The sequence below is a fragment of the Morone saxatilis genome, unplaced genomic scaffold (assembly GCF_004916995.1).
Source record: "Morone saxatilis isolate NCDOM2014 unplaced genomic scaffold, NCSU_SB_2.0 Contig22, whole genome shotgun sequence".
Taxonomy (NCBI): Eukaryota; Metazoa; Chordata; class Actinopteri; family Moronidae; genus Morone; species Morone saxatilis.
The window spans coordinates 4,811,782-4,818,265 of NW_023339785.1; positions in this window are offsets into that span (position 1 = coordinate 4,811,782).

Sequence of the window (6,484 nt, forward strand, 5' to 3'; positions counted from 1 at the left end):
AAAAATGACACTATTTTGTCATAGTTGAAAGATTCTCCCTGACACTCAATCAAACCAGCAATGATCTTTCTAAAAAATAAAGAAAACATTCACAACACATTTCAATTGTCCATGTATTGGACACAATCGTCATGTTTTAATTATTGGCAATAAGCAGATTCTTTCATGTAGACTGTACCTAGCATTGCTGTACGCGATTCTATCAGACTGATCCCTTACATGGCTATCCAGTGAAGACTGAATTGCCTCTTCTGTAACTTCACCCTTCATAAAGCTTTGCACTGTTGTGGGCTACACACCCCTTTGAATGAAGCAACTCTAGGCTCAACACTTTCTTACCACGCCACCACAATTTACCCTAACCAGTTAAATGTATTGCACCAATAATCAAAACATCAAGTGCAATCCACGGACCTGTTTATGCTACCCTTCTGGCTGCTCCCGCTGTTTCACTATAGCAGTTTAGTGTGCATATTCAGGGTTCATGCAAAGCGAACACCAAAACTGAGTCTGGCTATAGATTTGCTTGCTAACAGGCTTCTGTTCGTTGCAAGCTTAACGCTTTGTTGTCATATTTGATTTAATGAATAGCTGAATTTCTCAAGACTCCACCTAATGCAACATGTCCATCGCTTATACAGGCACTTTTACCTTATGTCCCCAGCCTAATTTCGTTAAATTTCTGTCAAAGCCACCTTCGTGGCAGTCTGGCTCTTGGTGACCTCCCGGTGTGTTGGAGGACCAGGCATAGGCGATTACCAAAGATTTACTTTGACTGAGTAGTTCTCAGACTTATTATTATAGGACTAGACACGTGATGACTCACAAAACGAGACAGAATACGCCTGGGGGATCACATTTCCAGTGGAGTAGGAGGCACTAACAGGGCAACATACAATGACATGTGCACAGGGTGGAGTAACTAGGCAAACATCTATAGCTGATATGCTCACATGAGCATGGTGAATAGTTAGCTCATGGCAAGGTCAGATGACATGGGTTCTGGTCTACATACAGTGTGCACAGTGCCACACAGTGCGCCTGTTAGAGGGAAGGCCAGTGAAGCGGCCAGGCTTTGGATACGACGAGCCGCTCTGCGCAGCAATTTCAGTGCACCCACATTGCTCTGCATGCCATACTCTCACCGTTCAATACTCCACAGCTCTGCTGCAATCACATGACTTAGTCCGCACTGACCGTCCCAATCCACAACGTTATCCGGCACCAAAGTGGTTGTACAGGCGAATAGCCTCCTGCCGCGCTCTTGTTGCAGGGAGTTGCTGTCAGCTGGCACCCTGCGGGGTTCTTGACCTGGGATTAGACGAAGTACAGCTGTGTGCTTATGCTAGGATACACGGAGGAGGGTGGACTGCTTGGGTAGGTGCCTGGCCTTCATCAGCCATTCGTGCACTCCTTACTTAATTCACGGTTGTCCGGAAGTGATGTCCAACTTCCCGGTATTGCCCAGTGTGTGACGATTGATCTCTCCCAATTAAGGTCTCGTTGCACTTATTACGGCTGCAGCATTCATGTAGCCCGTAGTTACATACCTGCCCATCAGGTTAATACTGTCAAGTTTTTTTGATATATATAGGCCTGTGCAAGTAGTAGTGATCTTTATTTACTATTCGACAAGGCAGGACTTAGATGAAATTGATTGGCTGGACGCATATGTTAAATAGATTCTCTGTTGTTAAATGTTAAATTCTTAAAGGGTCTGTAAGAGCGGAGAATATACCTATCACGTTTTTCTACCCTAGCATTCGTATATGTTTGAGAGGTACTCACCTAACAGCTTCTTGAAATACAATTTTTTTTATAAAAGTGTAACAAGTGAGGCCCAAACAACTGGAAGCATTTTAAACACTTACATCATAAGCCATAACTAATATGAGTTACCGTTTCAAATATTATTCCAAGTACTATACTCATATTAGTATGTTTATCAACACTTGATTCCCATGACTTTTACATTAGAGTTCCTTGTTTAGTTTGTGACTTAATCATGTTCCAACACATCGTGGTTCTTTGGCTGCATGACACATCTAACAATTGGGTATCGAATATTCTAACCAGTTGACTTACTTTCTCCAGGGGCCTCAAGACCATAATTGGTCTCGCACAATTCGAATTTCCACTCACTTTTGAAATCGTTGAATAAGGAGTCTCTCAGTTTAGCACTCGTATGGACTACGTGTCAACCTTCCCTATATTTGTTACCATATTATATCTATGGTAAACTTTTATATGATTTACTAAGGCTAAATTTATGTCTGATGTTTCTTTACTTTTTTTATAGAATTCCCACCAATAAATAAACGCTTGTATTTTATATGACGATGACGCAACAATGAAAATATTCTAAAACTTTCAGCAACAACATTTTGCATTCAGTCGATTAAGCTAGCATGTTTTGTGTTGGAGTATTTTTTTAACATGCGTCTCCATTCATCATCACTACAAACCGGATGAAAGGAAGCTGAAACTCGTCTTTTGGTAATTGTATAGCAATATACTTGCTATATATTAGTGAAAATTGTAATTTTAATCAGTATTTATATACACGCGTACCTTTGTTTCAACATCTAAGGAACGGAGGCTAGTACAATCTGAGCCAAGAGAAGACTGCTTCAGTTTTAAAGCACAATCAAGATTCCGATTGTTGTTATATCTTTCCTTCCAGCGATGATTGTTTAATTAAAGAGGAATTGTGCTGCTGCGTCCATGGGAAGTCTAGGGTGGTTTTTTTGTCTCATATATGATACTAAAATATTATTTATTTGTTCGATTTTATAGAGATTTATACAACGTTTGATTTGCGTATTGCTTCTCTGCTTTGAGCTGTTATTTTTTCCTCTGTACTTGAAGTTAGCAGCGATTTTGAGATGTTGTCTATTCAGATGAATCAAGGCATTTCCAAGCGAGAGAGAGGAACGTATTGAGAGAAGATAAATATTACTTTACAAGATGTTCTAATGCCATTAACCTCAAACTATGAGGTACACATTCACCACCCTCCTCAGAGATACTATGTAACGCTGAGGATCGATACAGACCTGTGAACTGTGCTACACGTTGATCACGGAATAGAGTGTATACAACCTGGATGGCAACGCTAGCTCTGCCTGACATAATTAGTCTGAATATCTGTGCTTGTAATTCCTTCCAAGTAACAGTGCAGGAAACCATTAAGAACTTATTAATATCAGCAGTAAATGCAGAGATGGGCTGCCCTCCTGGCCCTACAAGAGGACATCAATAGCTCGTGTCCCTGCCTCAGCACATTTTAAAAAATTATTGCTGATTAAATCTACTAGGAGTCGGAGGCCAGACACTTTGAAAGTGCCCTGAACGTCTTGGTTGAAGTGTCCATCGGACATCCCCATCCGAACTCTTCGATTTGTTTCCAGTCGTATATGGAGATAAGTTAATCTATGCAGCAGCAGCAACAGCGGCCTGTGCTTTCTCCATGACCGCGTCATAGGTCTGTGGATTAAAAGGTCTAGCAAACAGAGGTAAATTTTCTGCTATAATTTGTTCTCTACATACTTATAAGATGCTTTTAAACAGGAAACTGGTAGCCCATGTATCTAGCATAATAGTAAGACTAGAATACCCAGACTACTTAACCAGACCTATGCTCTTACTTAGGCTAAGCCAAATGTTGGTTTGGCCGATCACTTTTGAAGCTCTGTCCTGTGCTCCGGATAGCAGTCCTTATGGCACGAGACCATATTGGAATTCAAAATGTTATTCTTCCCAGAATGGAAGCATTACCAAATCTTGTATTGATTTTAATGTTTGAGCTCGCACCTTGTTTTACAGCAAACAACACTTTTCTGTCAGCCTGTGATGTATGCATGGTCAGCTCCCCAGCAGGAATAATCTTGCAACACATAAAATTGCCAAATTCCTCCACATCATTTTTTAATTTGCTTTTGAAAAAGTGAGCTGAAGTGTGTAGACCGTTATGATGTCGATATTAGAGATCATATTGAATAATTGTAATCGGCTCAACTCAAGCATTCTGTACCACTACTTTAGTTGTGCTTGTCGATTCATTTTGCCTGTCGTTGTTGTCTGGGCTTGCTCATCAATAGAAATTTTATGCAGGTTATCGATAACAAGATAAAGAAAGTAGTCACAATTAGTGCGACGGTGTATGGTATTGGGATAATGTATGGGGATTTAGCACGGATGGGATCGATACAGCAGCCAAACCTTAGCAGGCGTGCTTAGATAGAGTCAGATAAAATTTAACACAAGATTGTCAAGAACTTATTGTAATGAATAATAGAAAGAGATTATTCATTTCATTCAGTCAGCATTTAGGTTAGCTGTTCCCATCGAAGTCTCCTCCTGCATGTTGCCAGTGCCGAACTTTTGTATTATTTGTAACTGTATAAAAATATGTCAGGCATCTACTGCACATATTCTACTGTAGAGAGATTTTGAATAGCTGCAACAGATCAGAATAATCACCAGGTGATTTTATTTATTAATAGTTTTCGAACTAGACAGAAAAAAATGAGTTCAATGTCCAATATTAGGTAAGGATCGCAATAATCCTGAGAAGATACTTTGAAATAAGCAGAGAGTATGATAAGATCCCTGCTTTAATCACAATATAATAGATATCATTAGAGTTCCCTGTTGGACCAAAACAATGTGGAATTAACAGTGAGATTTAATTTTATCTGGGGACCTTCTGGACCGCACTATCAGGACCCTGATGGTTTACTTAGTAATCCTGCCTGAACATGAGGCCTATTGGGGAATCCGCTTGCTCTCTGTTATGCATTTCCACAGGGAGACGTTACCTTTTAAAACTTAGCTCTTACCTGCCTCTGCTTACTATTGGTCTTCATCTTCGTGTCGCATCTCCATTCTTTCCATTCTTATGGAATAATCTAGTCTACTGTTGCTCCGTAAATATAACTTGATAATGCAATCCAAGTCCTCGCCAACTTCGACCACAGTAATGAGACAAGCCGAATCTCAGGCGCCCATCTGTCGCGAGGAGCCCTATTCCAAGGATTCTTTGCTTTTAACTCTCCGTGGTTAGACGCAGAAACAAGCTGAATTTTAAATCCAGCTAAAAAACAACGTCTCAGTCCGCTGCGCCACCCTCTTGCGACAAGATTTTCTATGCTGCGGTTTAAACTGCTATGTATCCCTAGAGAGTCTAACCGTTTGTGCTTTATTTCCTCTCTGCTTTATCCATTTGCTGACTCTCTGTAAATGTGCACTGAAGTCCATTCATCTTCACTGTACCCTTCCCCTCCATCCTGAATATTGGAATAAATTGACTTTGTTAATATATTCAGCACCTCCTCCTTTCATTCTCATGCGAGTATCTGAGTGGCGTTACGCCGCATTCCTTTGCCGAACATTCCAACTCTCCAACACCAGACCAGTCAGGAACAGAAAGGGAGGAGGGGGGGTGGGTGGGGGGGCAGGAGTGAGGGGGAGTCTTTCCCCTGGGCTGCAGGGCTGCCTTCCTACTTTATACATTAAGGCTGGTTCCTGGAACACAAAAGAAAGAAACCGCTTCCATACGCAACCGACTCAGTTCGGACAATCCTTCCCAAACTCCATCTTTCTACTTCAACCGACCCGCTGGACCTACTGTTTGATAGGCTCGGTAGAAGATAGGGATATACACCAGCTCACCATCACAGAGTTATGCACGCTGCAGGCTCTTTACGGCACATTTTGACTCATGCTTACTCTAGATGTCTAGTGCGTAGTGGGTGTGTTGTTTAAATGTGCGTATGTAGTTGTGCGGTAAATGGGAAAGGCATTCCAAAGAAGCCGGAAGCGACCAGACTCCTGTGCATTGATGCTTGTTTTCCAATTCCTTAATTCCTCAACTGTCCGGATATTAAAATTCACACAGTTGTCTGCTTCCGCTACTAGTTGAAGTAGTTCCAACGTCGTGTGGTAACTGGGGGGTAACTGTATACATCTATTCTTAAAAAGATTGTAACAGTATTGTTTCATATATCTTGATTTTAGTGTGCTGTGTGAAACTAGAATTGGGTGTTCTGTGCTTCTCCTGTTTGGGGTATTGGCGTGAATTGATGAATAGAATAGAAACAGTTAGACAGTAAGATTCTGATAGTTAAAATAGATCCTAGACTCCTAACGCGCTGCCTTTACCTTCTAATAACCGTGAGCCTTATTAATTCATTCTGACTTTGCGACAATCTCAGACTCCAAACAATGCTCATTTCATGAAATGCATCTTAACATGTTAACGAAATAAGGTTTCTGATAACTCATCATTTATACACACTCTTCTCGCAGGCACTCTATATAAGACTAAATCACGCATCTCACATTCTTCCAGCCCACCTACCCTCCATCAGCTCAAAATAACAGAGAAAATTGCAGGGTTTTTATCAGATTTTTAAATGCATGAAACATTACCGGTAATTGATATTTCTGTGACCATAAACACACAATATATAATGATGTCCTA